The sequence below is a fragment of the Mobula birostris genome, chromosome 1, assembly GCF_030028105.1.
Source record: "Mobula birostris isolate sMobBir1 chromosome 1, sMobBir1.hap1, whole genome shotgun sequence".
Lineage (NCBI taxonomy): Eukaryota > Metazoa > Chordata > Chondrichthyes > Myliobatiformes > Myliobatidae > Mobula > Mobula birostris.
Window position 1 is genome coordinate 132,925,258 of NC_092370.1, and position 17,692 is coordinate 132,942,949.

Here is a 17,692-nt window from a genome sequence, read left to right on the forward strand (position 1 = left end):
CCAAAGTTCTGAAAGTCCACAATCAGAGCCTCATCACCAGTTGCAGTTTAGAGTCATAACCAGGACAGAATTTCTGAGATACTCAAACTATTCCATCTGGCACCAACAATTGTTTTGTGGTGGAAGTCACTTAGATCACATTTCTTCCCCATTCTGATGTTTGGTCTGAACAACAACTGAACCTCTTGACAATATCTTCATGCTTTATGCATTCAGTTTTGCTTTGTTTTGTTTTACTGTTTGTGCTGTTCTGCTAAACACTGTGAGCATACTCCATTGGCATAAGAATGTGTGGCAACACTTGCAGGCTGCCCCAATACATCCTTAGGTTGTCAAATTCAAAGTCAAAGTAAATTTATCATCAAGGAACGTATATGTCACTAAATACTACTCGAGATTCACTTTATTGCAAGTGTTTACAAGAAAATAAAGAAATACAGTAGAATTTATGAAAACTATACACAAAAACTGACAAACAACCTAAATTCCAGCATTGTGCTTAGACTTATTTTCTCTGTCAGTCTTAAGTTGGTTGTTAATGCAACTGATGCATTCACTGTATGTTCTGAGACACATGTGACAAATAGCTCTGAATCTAGATCTCAATCTGATATCAACGAGTGAAAAAGCTATTTAGACTGAGTTTTTTTAAGGAGAAAGGATTAATTGATAATCTTGTTCTAAAAGGGCACTGGGGGAAAAATACCAATTATACTGTTGAATTTCAGAAAGTGTTTGAGAGTACTACAGTTCAATGTGAAACTAGGATCTAAAGATATGTGAGGAGAGTTTGTTGTGTTTGATTGAGGTAAACTGCGAGCCTAAACCCAATTCTGCTAGAGGCTGGAGACTCGGGGGGGGGGGGTTAAAGTAATTTGGCAGGGGGATAGGAACCAGAGTGATAGGGCTGAGGGTGGGGCAGTTGGTATACAGGGTGATATAGAGTGTAGTGAGACTGTGAGGATAGACAGGCAGATGATAAGGCAAAATTATAGTTAATAGGATGAAATGAAGTATAACATGAGGGCAAAATCAAAAAGGGTGATAAATATAGGACTGGAGGTGTTACATTTGAATGCACACAGTATACGGAATAAGGTAGGTAATCTAGTAGCACAGTTAGAGATTGGCAGGTATGATGTTGTGGGCATCACTGAGTCATGGCTGAAGGAAGGTCCTAGTAGGGAGCTCAACATCAAAAGATACACATTGAATCGAAAGGACAGACAGGTAGGCAGAGGGTGTGGATTCGATCTGTTGGTATAAAATGAACTCAAATCCTTAGAAAGAAGTGACATAGGATTGGGAGATGTTGAAACTTTGTGGGTAGAGTTAAGAAACTGCAAGGGTAAAAATACCCTGATGGGAGTTATGTACAGGCTCCCGAACAGCAGCCAGAATGTGGGATATAAATTTCAATGAGAAATAGAAAAGGCGTGTAATTAGCACAATGTTACATTAGTCATGGGGAATTTCAATATGCAGGCAGATTGGGAAAATTAGGTTGGTGCTGGATCCCAAGAGAGAGAATTTGTAGAATGCCTACATGATGGCTTTTTAGAGCAGCTCATAGTTAAACCCACTAGGAGAAATGCAGTTCTGGATTGGGTGTTGTATAATGACCCAAATTTGATTAGGGGGCTGAAGGTAAAGGAACCCATAGGAGACAGTGATAATAATATGTTGGAACTCACCCTGCAGTTTGAGAAGGAGAAGCTAAAGTCAGATGTATTAGTATTACAGTAGAGTAAAGGGAATTACAGAGGCAAGTTAACAAATGTCACGACACATGCTGGTGATAAGAAACCTAGATTCTGATTCTGATGAGAGAGGAACTGGCCAAAATTGATTGGAAGGGGACACAAGCAATACAACAACAATGGCTGGAGTTTTTAGGAGCAATTTGGAAGATACAGGAAAGATACATCCCAATGAAGAAGAGCTATTCTAAAGGGAGGATGAGGTAACTATGGCTGAGAAGGGAAGTCAAGACAGAATCTAATAACTTCTTGGGAAACAGAACATAATAGCAGGATGTCCTGAAAAATATGATAGAGCAGAATCATGCTCAACTAGTCTGCTTCTAGTTATAACTCAGAAAATAGAACCAGTGGATGTGATGCATTTGGTTTTTTGGAAGGTTTTTCAATAAAGTTTTAGACAAGAGTTTAGTCAACAAAGTTAGTGCACCTGTATTTGTGAGTAATATACAAACATGGACAAAGGACAGCAAACAATGGGAATTTACCATTCACAGAATGTGACTTTGAGGTGCTTGAGGAATCTGTGCTTGGGGCCCTGCTGTTCACAACCTATATTAATGTATTAGTTAAATTGACCAAATGTCATATTTCTAAGTATACTGATGACACGGAATGAGGAGAGTTTCTGAATACAGAAGAGGATGTAAAATAGTTTCAAGTGTATGTGGATACAAGTGAAATAACTGGACAAAAGCAGGGCAGGTAGAATATATTATAAAACTATACAAATACTCATGTGAACTTGAAACTGATAAGCTCATCAGGTGGGTGACTGTCCTGGGAGGGAGTTGCACAGTGTCTTTCTCTTAGGTGAAAACGGAAAAATGCATTTCAGACTGAAAACTCTCAACTTTTACTAATGAAGGGACACACTGGCATTGGAGGCAATCCACAAAAGACTCACTAAGCTAATTCCTGCCGTGAGAGGATTGTGTATTATAGATGATTAAAGAATTTAGATCAATATTCCTTGGATTTAGAAGAATAAAGGAGTGAGCTTATCGTGACCTGACCTAAAGGGGGTATGATAGGGTAAATGTCAAGATGTTTCTATAATGGGAGAATCTCGAATGAGGGAACATAGTTACATGATTAGAGGGTGGTCATTTAACACTGAAGTGGATAGGAACTTTTCCTCACAGAGGAAGGTGATTCTCTTGAATTGGGTTGTGGAGGCTAAGTCTTTGGAGGTATTTAAAGAGAAAGTAGATAAAACTTTTGAAAGATAAGGAAATTGAGGCTAATGGGCAACTGGTACTGATGAGCGGAGATGAAACCTATGGTAGATGAGCCATGGACATATTGAATGGTTGGGCAGGCTTAAGAGGTTTAGTGACCTATTTTCTCATATTATTTAAGAATGAAGATTTGATTGTTTAGTTATTGTAGTAACAGAAAGTTAGCAGAAGGAATTGAATGCGGAGAATATAGTTACTCAGTAATATAATAGTTTGAGTGAAAAGAAAATTCAATAATTCATATATAAAAGAAGGTCTGCTAGTGCTGCTCCAATGGTTTAAAATTGAGTTACAGGGGATGAGAACCAGAGTGTCAGCTCAGATAGTGGAGTAGTTGTAGGGAAACAAGATGTTAAACCTACATACAAAGACAGGAACTGAAAGGTCTATCATAGTGGGAATAATGTTCTGAGTTGTGTCTATTTCATACAGGAATATTATAGGTAAGGTAGATGATCATAATGCATGAAACAGCACTTAGGATTATGATATTGTAGCCATTAGTGAGACTTGGTTGCCAGAGGCGCAAAACTGGCATCCGAGTGTTCTGGGTTCTGCTGCTTTAGGAGTGATAGAGCAGGAGGGATTAAATAGGAAAGGGTGGCATTAGTCATCAAGGAAAATGTCACAGCAGTGCTCAGACAGGACAGACTGGAGGGCCCATCTACTGAGAAAGGGATAGCCACATTAATGGGATTATATTATAGATCTCCCAATAGTCAGAGGGATTTAGAGCAACAACTTTGCAGAGAGGTAGCAGACAGTTGCAAGAAAAACAAGGTTGGGATAACAGGTGATTTTAACTTTTCTCATATTGACTGGGACTCCCATACTGGCTGGGACTTTGTTAAGATAGTTTCCTTAAGGAAGGCAAGACAGCGGCTATATTTTATTAGGAGTTTGAAGCAATTTGGCATGTCAACAAATACACTCAAAAACTTCTATAGTTGTACTGTGGAGAGCATTCTGACAGGCTGCATCACTGTCTGGTATAGAGGGGCTACTGCACAGTACAGAAAGAAGCTGCAGAAGGTTGTAAATCTAGTCAGCACCATTTTGGGCACCAGCCAACAAAGTACCCAGGACATCTTTAGGGAGTGGTGTCTCAGAAAGGCAGCATCCATTATTAAAGACCTCCAGCACCCAGGGCATGCCCTTTTCTCACTGTTACCATCAGGCAGGAGGTACAGAAGCCTGAAGGCACACGCTCAGCGATTCAGGAACAGCTTCTTCCTCTCTGCTATCCGAAACCTAAATGGACATTGAAGCTTTGGACACTACCTCACTTTTTTAATATACAGTATTTCTGTTTTTGCACATTTTTAAATAATCTATTCAATATATGAAATTTACTTGTTTATTTATTATTATGTTTTATTTTATTTATTATTATCTTTTTTCTCTCTCTGCTAGATTATGTATTACATTGAACTGCTGCTGCTAAGTTAACAACTTTCACGTCACATGCCAGTGATAATAAACCTGATTCTGATTCTGATTCTAATATATATAGAGATCCCAAATGGAGAGTGTGATACTAGATCTCCTGTTGGGGAATGAAATAGAACAGGTAGGAGTGTGTAGGGAGAGATATTGGATCTAGTGATCACAATTCCATTAGTTTCAAAATAATTAAAAAGGATAAGAAAGATCCTAGGGTTGAGATCCCAAATTGGAGAAAGGCAAATTTTAATGGCATCAGAAGGGATCTGGCAGATGTGGATTGGGATAGATTGTTTTCTGGCAAAGGGATGCTTGGTAAGTGGGAGGCCCTCAAAGGTGGAACATTGGAATTACAGAGTTTGTAGATTCATCATAAAGTAAAAGAAAAGGGTTAATGGGTCTTTGGAACCCTGCTTTTCAAACAACATTGAGGCATTGTTTAAGAAAACGAAGGTGCATAGCAGGTATAGGCAACAAGGAACAAATGAGGTGCTTGAGGAGTATAAGAAATGCAAGAGAACTTTTAAGAAGGAAATCAGCAGAGTTATGAGAAGGCATGAGGTTGCTCTTGCAGGCAAGGTGAAGGCAAATCTCAAGGACCTCTGCAGATATGTTAAGTACAAAAGGATAGCAAGGCACGTACTTGGTCCACTTGAAGGTCAGCCTGGTTATCAATGCATGGAGCCAAAAGACGTGGGAAAGGTTTTAAGTGGATTTTTTGCATTTGTACTTACTTGGGAGACCAACATGAAGTCTATAGAATTGAGACAAACAGTAGCGAAATCATAGGCTGTATCAATATTGCAGAAAAGGAGGTGTTCGCTGTCTTGAGACAAACTGCAGTGGCTAAGTCCCCAGTGCCCAATAAAGTGTCCCCTTGGAACTTATGGGAGGCTAGTACAGAAACTGCATGGGCCATGAGTGAGGTGCCAGAGGATTGGAGGATAGCTATGTTGTGCTGTTGTTCAAGAAAGACTCTAAGAAAAATCCAGTTATTTATAGGTCGGCAAGCCTGGTATCAGTAGTGGGTAAGTTACTGGAAGGTAGTCTAAGGCACAAGATATGTAAGAATCTGGATATTCAGTGCCTGACTGCACATAGTCAGCATGGTTTTGTGCATGGTAGGGTGTATCTAACGAAACTTATATTTTTTTTCAAGGAGGTTACCAGGAAAGTTAATGAAGGAAAGACAGTGAATGTTGTCTACATGGACTTTAGCAATGCCTTTGACAATGTCTCACATGGATCGTTGATCAGGAAGGTTCAATTGCTTGGCTTTCAAGATGAAGTGGTGGTGGTGGCATCCATTAGTCTTGCGAGACCATGGATCTGCGCCTGGAAATTCTTGCTTCAGTCTGTGTTAGGGCAGCGTCTGTTGTGGCTGTAGAGGCCCACACGGGAGTGACAGTCTCGGCTGCAGCGACTGCACTTGAAGGCGCTGTCCTCCAGTGTTGTCTTGGTGCTGTTTTTCCAACGAGTGCGCTTTTCTTCAGCAGCAAGCCTCAACTTCTGCTCTTTTTAGACCTCTGCGTAGTTCTGGCCTCCAGTGAGAGCAATCGCTTGCGATGTCCTCCCACCTTTCGACCTTTATTTTCAGTGACTTCATGTCTCTCTTACAAACGTCTTTGAAACGAAGATGGAGCCACTCTTGTGCTCTCTTGCCGGAGGCCATTTCCCGTACAGCAGGTCTTTCGGGATCTTCCCGTCAGACATGCAGTGTACGTGGCCCAGCCAGCGGAGATGGCGGTGTTGGAGCAGGGTGAAGAGGCTGGGTATCTGGGCGCGGGCCAGGACCTCATTGTTGGTGACTCGGTCAGTCCACGTGATGTCCAGGATGCGTCTCAGGCTGCGAAGGTGGAAGGCGTTGAGACACTGCTCTCGTCTGTAGTAGAGACTCCAGGTCTCACTGCCGTAAAGCAGTGTGCTGAGGACGCAGGCCCTGTAGACTGCAACTTTGGTGTGCATCGTCAGCTTTCTGTTCTCCCAGACTCTCTTTGTCAGCCTGGCGAATGTTGAGGCTGCTCGTCCAATCCGTCTGTTGATCTCGGGATCTAGGGAGAGATTGTCCGTGATAGTGGAGCCAACGTATGTAAACTCGTGGACTACCTCCAGCTCGTAGTTGTTGATGGTAATGGCAGCGGGGTGCTCAACGCCTTGGCCCAATACATTGGTCTTCTTCAGGCTGATGGTCAAGCTGAAGTCCTGGCAGGCTCTTGAGAAGCTGTCCATGAGGCGTTGCAGTTGCTCTTCAGAGTGTGTTGCCAGTGCCACGTCATCTGCAAACAACATGTCCCTGATGAGTACTTCACAAGCCTTGGTTTTCGCCCTCAGCCGGGACAGACTGAACAGCCTCCCGTCCGATCTGGTGTGGAGGTAGACACCATCAGTTGATGTTCCAAAGGCGTGCTTCAGCATAACTGTGAAGAAGATGCCAAACAGGGTGGGGGCAAGCACACAGCCCTGCTTCACGCTGCTGCGGATGTTGAAGGCCTCTGAAGAAAAGCTGTCGAACTGAACGATGCCCTTCATGTCTGATTCAATATTGTTTTCATGGGAGAAGCCAGAGACCGGTAGTAGATGGTTGTCTCTCTGACCGAAGGCCTGAGACTAGTGGTGTCCCACAGGGATTGGTGTTGTGTCAGTTGTTGCTTGCCATCTATATCAGAAAATTTGCAGATGACACCAAAATTAGGGGTCATAGTTTAAGGGTGAAATAATTAAGAGAATTTAAAGAGCAAATTTTTCGCACATCGGGTGGTGTGAAAGTGGAACAAGCTGCCAGTGGAAATGGTGGAAGTTGGTTTGATTTTAACATTTAAGAGAAATTTGGATAAGTGCATGGATGGGAAGGGCATGGTCTAAGTGGAGGTTGATACAACTAGGCAGAATAACAGGTCGTCAAGGACTAGATGGGCCGAAGGGCCTGTTTCTGTGTTGTGTTGCACTATGACTGGATGATTCTTATCAAATTCACCTGAAAGAATAAAAAACGATCCGTTCTTGGACAGCCACCTACACTCTAACATCCATGCTGGATTTTTGTTTACCTTCCACTAGCTATTATTTTCATTAATATGAGACAAATGATTAAACAAAGCTGAAAATGCATTAGGCAGAAGAGTAAACAAAAACTCATTGTACTGAGAAGTAATTACTGCTTTTCCAACCATTGTGGACACAACTGTAAGTAAACTGCCAGTTCTGTTTACCTTGTTTCTATTCAATCTCTTACGAATGTAAGCATAGTGGAGTGAATGTAAAACTTAGCATGTGATAGAGAACCGTAAGCAGATAGTCCTCTTGCCCCCTATTGATGGAACATCTGATCTGCTCTGAGATTCAGACCACATTCTCCTGATGTCTGTGAGGTGCTTGTCCAAAATGTAATGACTTAACCCCCACCCCACATCAGTGTTGATTGGATGGAATATGGGTGGTCTAATTAGGTCAATTAATTGTCTTTTAGTCCTTTTGTTGTTACATGATTTTTTTTAATTTCAGAAATAGGTCTCTCGTCAGATGCATCCCAGTTTGGACAGCCTTGTAAAGAATCTCAAGACTTACATCAAGGGAGTGAATGTGGAGAGAATGTTTCCCATAGTGAAGCAGTTTAAGTCCAGAGGGCACAGCCTCAGAATACAAGGGTGTCCCTTTAGAACAGAGATGAGGAGGAATTTCTTTAGCCAGAGGGTGGTGAATTCATTGCTACAGACAGCTGTACAGGCCAAGTCACTGGGTATATTTAAAGCGCCAGAATGATAAGTTCTTGATTAGTAAGGATGCCAAAGGTTATGGGGAGAAGGCAGGAATAAGGGGTTGAGAAGGATAATAAATCAGCCATGATGAAATAGCGGAGCAGACTCAATGAGCTGAATTACCTAATTCTGCTCCTATTTTTCTGAAGGTCTGAACGGTCCACAAAAATGATGGCAGTTGGACTCTGTACAGGGTTGTAGGTAGCAATGCTATTTTAAGGTAACTATTGCCTTTGCAAGATCAGCCCTGACATATTCATTCCACTTTACTCTAGGTTGATAAATCCACTGTCCCACATGATGCAGAGAAGTTATTTCTAATGTAATCAGTAAAGTTCCTTTCTTTATTATAATTTAATCTGTGCCAAACTGCACAGAAGAGTTACTAAAATATGAATCTGAGTGAAAATAGTCATAGTCATACTTTATTGATCCCAGGGAAAATTAGCTAGATAGAGATCAGCTTGTAGATCTGAAATATAATAGGAAAGCAACAAAAGATATTTTCCGTTTGTGTTGGACATTAAAAGATTAAAGGTTTCAAAGAGATAAGTTACTTGTCAGAAAATGTTTGTCTAGCAACTCCCTGTTTCCTATGAGGTATCTCATGCATATAGTGACATTGGAGAGGGTTCAGAGAAGGTTCATGAAAATGATTCCAGGAATGACAGCGTTACCGTATGAGGAACGTCTGGCAGCTCTTGGGCTGTATTCCCTGGAGTTCAGGAGAATAAGGGGAGATCTCATAGAAATAGTCTGATTGTTAAAAGGCCTGAACAGATTAGATCTGGCAAAGTTATTTCCCGTGGTAGGGGAGTTTAGGACAAGAGGGCATGACTTCAGGATTGAAGGACGTCCATTTAGAACAGAGATGTGGAGAAATTATTTTAGTGAGAGGGTGGTAGATCTGTGGAATTTGTTGCCACAAGCGGCTGTGGAAGCCAAGTGTTTGAGTGTATTTAAGGCAGAGATAGATGGATAGGTTCTTGATTAGCCAGGGTATTAAAGGGTATGGGGAGTGGGGATGACTGGAAGAATTGGATCAGCCCATGATTGAATGGTGGAGCAGACTCAGTGGGCTGAATGGCCTATTTCTGCTCCTATATCTATCTTCTGGTCTTATGGGTCATACAATACAAACAATCCCACAAGTCTACCATGTCAGCACAGATCATCAAGTACCTGTCTATCTGTACTAGTCCTGTTTGCCAGCATTTGGTCCATATCCTATGAGTTGGCAGTTCAGTTGCTCATCTCTAAGTTCAAAGTTCAAAGTAAATTTTATTATCAAAGTACATATATGTCACCATATACAACTTCGAGATTCCTTTTCTTATGGGCATATTCAACAAATCTATAAAATAGTAACTCTAACAGAATCAATGATAGACCGCCAACTAGGGCATTCAACCAGAGTGCAGAAGACAACAAACTGTTTTGTGTTTAGAAGACACCTAAACACTTTTTAAATGCTGTAATAGTATTTACCTTCATCACCCAGTGTGTTTCAAGTTCCAGCTAACACTGAGGCAAAATAGTTTTTCCTTTGATCTCTACTAAAACTTTACCCCTTACCCTAAGCCTATATCTTCTAGTTTTACATGAACATGGAAGATAGAACTTATAGCATAGTACAGGCCCTTTGGCACATGATATTGTGCCGACCTTTTAACCTACTCTAAGATCAAACCAACCCCTCCCTCCTACATAGCCCTCCATTTTTCCATCATCCAAGTGCCTATTTCTAAACTGTCCCTAATATATCAACCCCTACCCGTCAGGGCATTCCACACACCCGTCTATCATTCCTCCATTAGACATCTTTGCTAAGGGGAAAAATCTTACCATTGATTCTACCTGTGCCTTTTCTAATTTTATGTACCTTTATCAAGCACATGAAATGTCTCTAGGCCTCCGCACTTCACTGAAAACAGACCCAACCTATCTAACGGAAACACGAGGAAATCTGCAGATGCTGGAATTTCAAACAACACACATATAAATTGCTGGTGAACACAGTAGGCCAGGCAGCAGCTATAGGAAGAGGTACAGTCAACCTCTAACCTATCTAATCTTTTCTCATGACAGAAATGCTTCATCCAGGACAATGTTCCAGTCATTCTACTCTGCATGCACCCTCTCTAGTTCTATCATGAACTTCCTATTGTGTGTCAACCAGAATTGTACACTGTGTTCCAGTTGCAGATGATTTACAAGATGTACCATAAAGTTCATGCTCTTACTATTCTTGGCCTTGGCTAATTAGGGGAATAATTCTGTTTGTCATCTTCACCATCTCTGCTGCCAGTTTCAAGTCTAGGACTCTCTGGACATGCACATTGAACACATTATGATGTCAGAGGATCTGTCCTGGGACCAACACATAAGTGTCATCACAAAGCAGGCACAGCAGCATCCCTAGTTTCTTAGAAGTTTGCGTAAATTCTGCATTCCATCTGAAACATCTTTAGATGCACAGCAAAGAGTATCCTAACCACTTGTATCGTGGCCTGGTATGGAAACACCAATTGCCATGAAAGGAAAGTCTACAGAAAGTGATGGATACAGCCCAGCCCACCAAAGGAAAAGCCCTCCGCACCATTGAGCACATCGACAAGGAGTGCTGCCCAAAGAAAGTAGCATCCACCCTCGGAGATCATCACTATCCAGGCCATGCTCGTTTCTCACTACTACCCTTTGATAGGAGGTACAGGAGTCTTAGATCCCACCTGGTTGAGGAACAGCTGTCCACACCTGTCAAGCTCCTGAACCACTGTGGATAAGTTTACTCATCTCAAAACTAATCGACTCTTCAACCGACAGACTCACTTTCAAGGACTCTACAACTCATGTCCTCAGTATTATTTGTTTACTTACTTTTATTATTTACATGATTTGTCTTCTTTTGCACATTGGGTGTTTTTCATAAATTCTATTGTTTTTTTGCTTTCTTGTGAATACGTGCACGAAAATGAATCTCAGGATAGCATATGGTGACATATACATACTTTGATAATAAATTTACTTTTGAAACATTGAGTTCCATCTCTCTTTTACTTCATCAAAACTCTGTAGGCACTACCATTTATTGTGCAATTTTTACTCTTATTAGTCCCTTCAATGTGTATCCCTTACACTTACCAAAATTGAATTCCATCTGACACTGCTCTGCCCATATTATGAAGTGATCAGTATCTTCTTTCTCTTGGAAAATCAAGTGCCAGGTAAATAAATAATTCAGAAAAAAGAGTCTGCCCTTAATAGTCACCGAGGACCCAGCTGAGCTCATTACAAACAGGCTGCAGAATGCAGCCTCCTGATGAAGAGTCTTAGCCCATAATGCCGACTGGCTATTCCCCTCCACAGATGCTGCCTGACCTCCAGCAAATCTGTATGTTGCTCTGGATTTCCAGTATCTGCAGTGTCTCTCATCATCATCATCAGGTGCCATGCCCAGTTGGAGCTTTGACTGCCATGGCCCACACACTCCTGTTTCGGGTCAAGTGGATCAATTCATTGGTATTCATTTCCAGTTCTCTGGCTGCTGTCTCCATCATCATTTGTCTTTGTCTTCCTCTTGCTTTCTTCCCTTCAATCTTTCCCATAATTACCGCTCATTCTAACTCCTCTTTCCTAATCACATGACCAATGAAGTTACGTTGCCTTTTCATGATCTCATACATTATTTCTCTTTTTGTGTTTGCTCTGTTCATGACAACCTTGTTAGATATTCATTTCGTCCATGATATTCTTTGCATCCTCCTCTAAAACCACATCTCTGCTGCTATAATTCAGTTCCTCATGTTACTAGATATTGTCCGACATTCTGAGCCATATAACATAACTGGAAATGTAACATTTCAGTACTCTGAGGCGGGTTGTCATGCCCAGTTTAGTATTGGTCAGTATATTCCTCATTCTCGTAAAGGTGTCTTTTGCCATCCCTATTCTTCTTTTAAAGTCCATGTCACACCTGCCGTCTGATGTCACCCAGCTTCCTAAGTAGCAAAAGTTCTTTACTTGTTTTATGTCTTCCCCATTTATGCTCACCCTGCAGATAGGATTCTCCTTCTTTTTGGATATCACCATACATTCTACCTTTTTGCAATTGATAGATAGACCCATTTTTGCACTTCCTTAAACAATTATATCAATTAAGTTTTGTAGTTCTTCCTCCGTACCTGCAATTAATACAGTGTCAACTGCATATCTGAAATTATTGATGTTTTCACTGCCAACTTTGATTCCCAAGATGTCTCTTATTTTTTGTAATATTGTTTCACTGCACACATTAAATAAATCAGGGGAGAAAACACACCCTTGTCTAACGTCTTTCTTGATTTTTGTAAACTGACTCACTTCTCCATCTATTCTTACAGTGGCAGTTTTTTTTCCCCAGTACAGAATTCTGATTAGGCAGAGGTCTTTCGAATCTAGATCTAGAGTTTTCTCTAATATTTCAAATAACTTATTGTGCTTCACTTTATCAAATGCTTCTGTGTAGTTGATAAAACAAACAAATCTTTTTGCACTTGAATAGTTCCGTTCTGATAGTATCCTTAACATCAATATTATGTATGACTATGACTAATATTGTGTTCCTTGTACCCTTGTCTTTCACAAAACCACATTGCTCTTTGTCTATTTCAGCTTGCATCTTACTTTTAGCTCTTGTCATCAAAATTCTTAGAAGTATCTTGGTGATATGACTCATTAAACTTATGGTTCTATGTAATTCACATTCTATTGCTCCAGGTTTCTTAGGAAGAGTGATAATACTGATATTTTTCACCTCTTCTGGTATTATTCCAGTCTCATAAACGTCATTGATTAAATCAGTAAGTTTTTCAATTCCATAATCTTCAAGGGCGATAATTTGTTCTATTACTAATTCATCAGGACCTGCTGCATTTCCTTTCTTCATCTTATTTATTGCATTACGAACGTCAGATTTTAAAATACTTGGACATTCAATGTTTTTCTTAAGTTCTGGTTTTCACCTCGATCGCCTTCAAACAATTCCTGAATATACTCAGTCCACCTGTTCATAATCTCATCTTTTTCCATGATAATGTTACCATCCTTTGCTTTCAAAAATCCACCTGAAGAACAGAGCAACACACACAAAAGTTGCTGGTCAACGCAGTAGGCCAGGCAGCATCTCCAGGAAGAGGTACAGTCGATGTTTCGGGCCGAGACCCGTCAGGACGAAGGGTCCCGGCCCGAAACATCGACTGTACCTCTTCCTGGAGATGCTGCCTGGCCTGCTGCGTTCACCAGCAACTTTAATGTGTGTTGCTTGAAATTCCATCATCTGCAGATTTCCTTGTGTTTTCGACCTGAAGAACAGAGGAGCTTTTTACCAGTGATATTCTTGATTTGTTGATGTAACCTTTTTTGGATCAGTAATAGGGATTCTTTCTATCTGCTCACATTTCTGGTTTAACCATTCTTCCTTGGCTTTTTGACATAAGCTTTTAACTTTTTTATCTAAGGATTTATATTCTATAGGATTTGTTTTCTTCCGTCTCCTTTCTTCCATTAGATTTTTGATTTCATCTGTTATCCATTTATTCTTTATCCATTTATTCTTTGTGCTGTTTTTTAGGAATCACTGACTTTGCTGATTCTACCAAGGCATCCTTTAGAGAGTTAAATTTCATTTCTACATGATTGCTATCATCTTCAACAGATTCTATTTCTAGACTTTGAAATCTATTCCTTACTTCAATTGTAAATTTTTGTCTTAAGTTTTCTTTAATTAATTGCAAGTAGTCAAGGGATTGTTCAGGTTTTGGCTTCTTTAGTTTTTTTAAGTTTTACTTTTACATGACATTCTACTGGGTTATGGTCACTATTACAGTCTGCACCTGGATATGTTTTGTATTGAGTCACTGAGTTTCTAAATCTTTGGTTTATAGTAATGAAGTCAATTTGATTTCTGGTGTTCTCACCTGGACTTCTCCAGGTCCACAAGCATCTTGGATGGTTTTTAAAGTAGGTATTCATAATGACCTGATTATTCATCTTGCACGATTCTACCCATTTCTCACCTCTTTCATTTCTTTCCCCAGTCCAAATTTTCCTGTGGTATTTCCATCAGCACCTTGTCCTACTTTAGCATTTAGATCTCCCATGACAATAACAACATCTTGAGATTTGCATCCATTCTTTGCTTGTTCAAGCTCTTCATAGAATTTGTCTATATCCTCATTTGTTCCATCTGTTGTTGGTGCATATACCTGTAAAATTGCTAAATCAAATGGTTGTCCTCTGAATCTAACAAGGAGCACTCTTTCTGATATTGCCCAATGTCCTAAAACACTGTTTGCCATGTTTTCATCCATAAGAATTCCTACTCCATTAGTATGGGATGTTCCACAAGAATAAATTAGTGTTTTATTTCTAATCTGACATGTTCCAGCACCTATCCAATGAACTTCGCTAATTCCCATGATGTTAATCTTTAGTCTCTAGTGTTTATAAAATGCAGATGGTGCTCCCTACTGGTTTTAGGCTGAAGCCTTCTCTGTATACTTCAATCAAAGTCCTAAGAGGCTTTAGTGCATCAATGTATCAGATGCACAGTCCACTTAGCACACTTTCTGGTCCTGACATGAAATGACTGAGCCAGCAATCTTTAAAGAGCCATTAATAAGTTCAATATAAAACTACTCTTTTGTAATGGTTTCAGCTTTGTGAGGCTGAGAAGACCACTTCATTTCCTGACCCTACAAATATAATCCACTGGTGGATATAATTGACTGGTGATGCCATCATAGCCCCTCAATCATGTGGTGTCACTGTTCAGCTGTGAACCCAAACAATCATTGAAACAATACCACAGCAATTGTCTCAGTAGATCTTGCAAGACCTTGTCGTGCATCATTACATATAGAGCTCACTTAATGTTGGGATCAGAAAAAGATATTTCCTATTGTGTGCTCCATATTGCCAGTGAAACGTTTCCTTATTTAACTAAGACTAATTTGAATAACTGTATCTCTTGCTAACTGAAGAATATTTCCATTTGGAAAGATGAGCTTTATTTGCCACATACACATCAAAATATCAAAATGTACAGTGAGATTCTTCGTTTTGCACCAACTACCAACATAGTCCATCTGAGTGCTAGGGGCAGCCCACAAGTGTTGACACACTTCCAACACCAACTCCTGCCCACAACTCCTTAATCCTAACCTAAAAAGTACATGTTTGGAGCAGGGGTTCATGAGCCAGTCCTCATTGGGGAATCAGAGTTGGAGAGGGTTTTAACTTTAAACTCCTGGGTGTTACTGTTCCACTTTGTGGATAATTTACTTCATTTACTTTGAATTTTGAACATTGAGAGGAAACTAGAGCGTCTGTACGAAACCGATGTGGTCATGAGGAAAACGTACAAACTCCTGACAGATAGCAGAGGAATCAAGCTCTGATCAGTGATAACTAGTGCTGTAAAGTGATTGCACTTACTGCTACATTACGGTGCTATCTGTTCCCCTTTTAGTTCCCTTCCCCTGCTTCGCTCCCAGCCATCAGTAATTTTTTCCTCATCCAGTTAATTATATGTTAATCAATTTCTTTCACATTCTTCCATCGTTCTTCAAAGCCATCCTTCTCAGATGATAACTCACTGATACATGTTGACATCCCAGCTGTTACCTAAGTCATATTTTCCCTCAGCACACTCCCTTACTTTATGAATCCTGCCCCATCTGCTCTCTCATGCAACACTGTTTCACAGGACAATGGAGTAGTTCCCTTTTCTCTGAAAAATAATGATCTCTAAACTGAAAGTACAATGAGCAGATTACTTAAATGTTGCTACATTTAAAGATGAAGATGGATTTCATTGAAACCTACTGAATATTGAAAGGCCAAGAAAGAGTGGACGTGGAGAGGACGTCGTCGATAGTGGGTGAATCTAGGATCAGAGCGCACGGCCTCAGAATACAAACATGTTCCTTTAGAACAGAGTTGATAAGAAATTTCTTAAGTAAAGAGGGGTGAATCATCTGTATTTATTGACACAGACAACTTAGGAACATTTAAAACAGAAGTCGATTGACTCATGATTAGCAAAGGTATCGACGATAAGATATAGGAGCAGAATTAGACCATTTGATGCATCGAGTCTGCTCCACATTTATCATGGCTGAACCATTTCCCTCTCAGCCCCAGACTCCTGCCTTCTCCCTGTAACTCTTCATGTCATGACTAATCAAGAATCTATCAGCTTCTGCATTAATACCTAATGGTTTAGTCTCCAGACCCATCTGTGTCAATGAATCCCACAGATTCACCACTCTCTGATTAAGGAAATTCCTCCTCATCTCCATTCTAGATGGACATCCCTCTGTTCTGAGGCTTTCTCTGGTCCTGGAAGGTCCCACCACACGAAGCATCTACTCCATTGTGCCCTTTCAACATTCAACAGGTTTCAATGAAATCCCCCTCATTTTTTCTGAATTCCAGTGAGTACAGGCCCAGAGCCATCAAACACTCTTCATATGACAAGCATTACAATCCTGGAATCATTTTCACGAATCTCCTTTGAACCCTCTCCAAAGTAAGTAGACCCAAACCACTCACAATACTCCAAATGAGGCCTTACCAGTGCCTTATAAAGCTTTAACATTACATCGTTGTTTCTATATTCTATTCTTCTCAAAATGAATATTAACATTATATTTGCCTTCCTAACCACTGACTCAACCTGCAAATTAACCTTTCGGGAATCCTGCATGAGGATTCCCTAGTCCCTCAGATTTTTTAATTTTCTATCCACATAGAAAATAGTCCACGCTTTTATTTCTTCTACAAAGTGCATGAATATACGCTTCCTGAAACTATATTTCATCTGCAACTTCTTTGTCCATTTTCCTAATCTGTTTAAGTCCTTCTGCAGCCTCTTTTCTTTGCCAATATTACCAGCCCCTCCACCAATCTTTGTATCCTCGACAAACTGGGCCACAAAGCCATAAATTCTGCCATACAAATCATTGACATATAACGTAAAAAGAAGTGGTCCCAACACCGACTCCTGTGGAACAGTACTAGTTACTGGCAGCCAAACAGTAAAGGGTTCCTTTATTCCAACTCCTTGCCTCCTGCCAATCAGCCAATGCTCCATCCATGCTAGAATCTTTCCTGTAATACCATGGGCTCTTGAATTGTTAAGCAACTTCATGTATGGCATGTTATCAGAGGCCTTCTGAAAATCCAAGTACACAACATCCACCAATTCTCCTTCGTCTATCTTGCTTGCTATTTCTTCAAAGAATTCCAACAGATCTGGCAGGAAAGAATTTCCCTGAAGGAAACCATGCTGAATTCAGCCCTTTTTATCATGTGCCTCTGAGTAGCCTGAAACCCCATCCATAGCAATCAACTCCAACATCTCCCCAACTACTGAAGTCAGACTAGCTGGCCTATAATTTTCTTTCTTACGTCTGTCTCCTTTCTTGAAGAGTAGAGTGCCATTTGCAATTTT

General features: G+C 40.4%; 1 protein-coding gene across 2 annotated transcripts in view; it reads left to right on the plus strand.

Moving 5' to 3' along the window:
• dok6 (docking protein 6) overlaps nt 1–17,692 on the plus strand; it is a 605,271-nt gene that overhangs the window by 495,388 nt on the left and 92,191 nt on the right. The gene's annotated exons all lie outside the window — the stretch shown is intronic.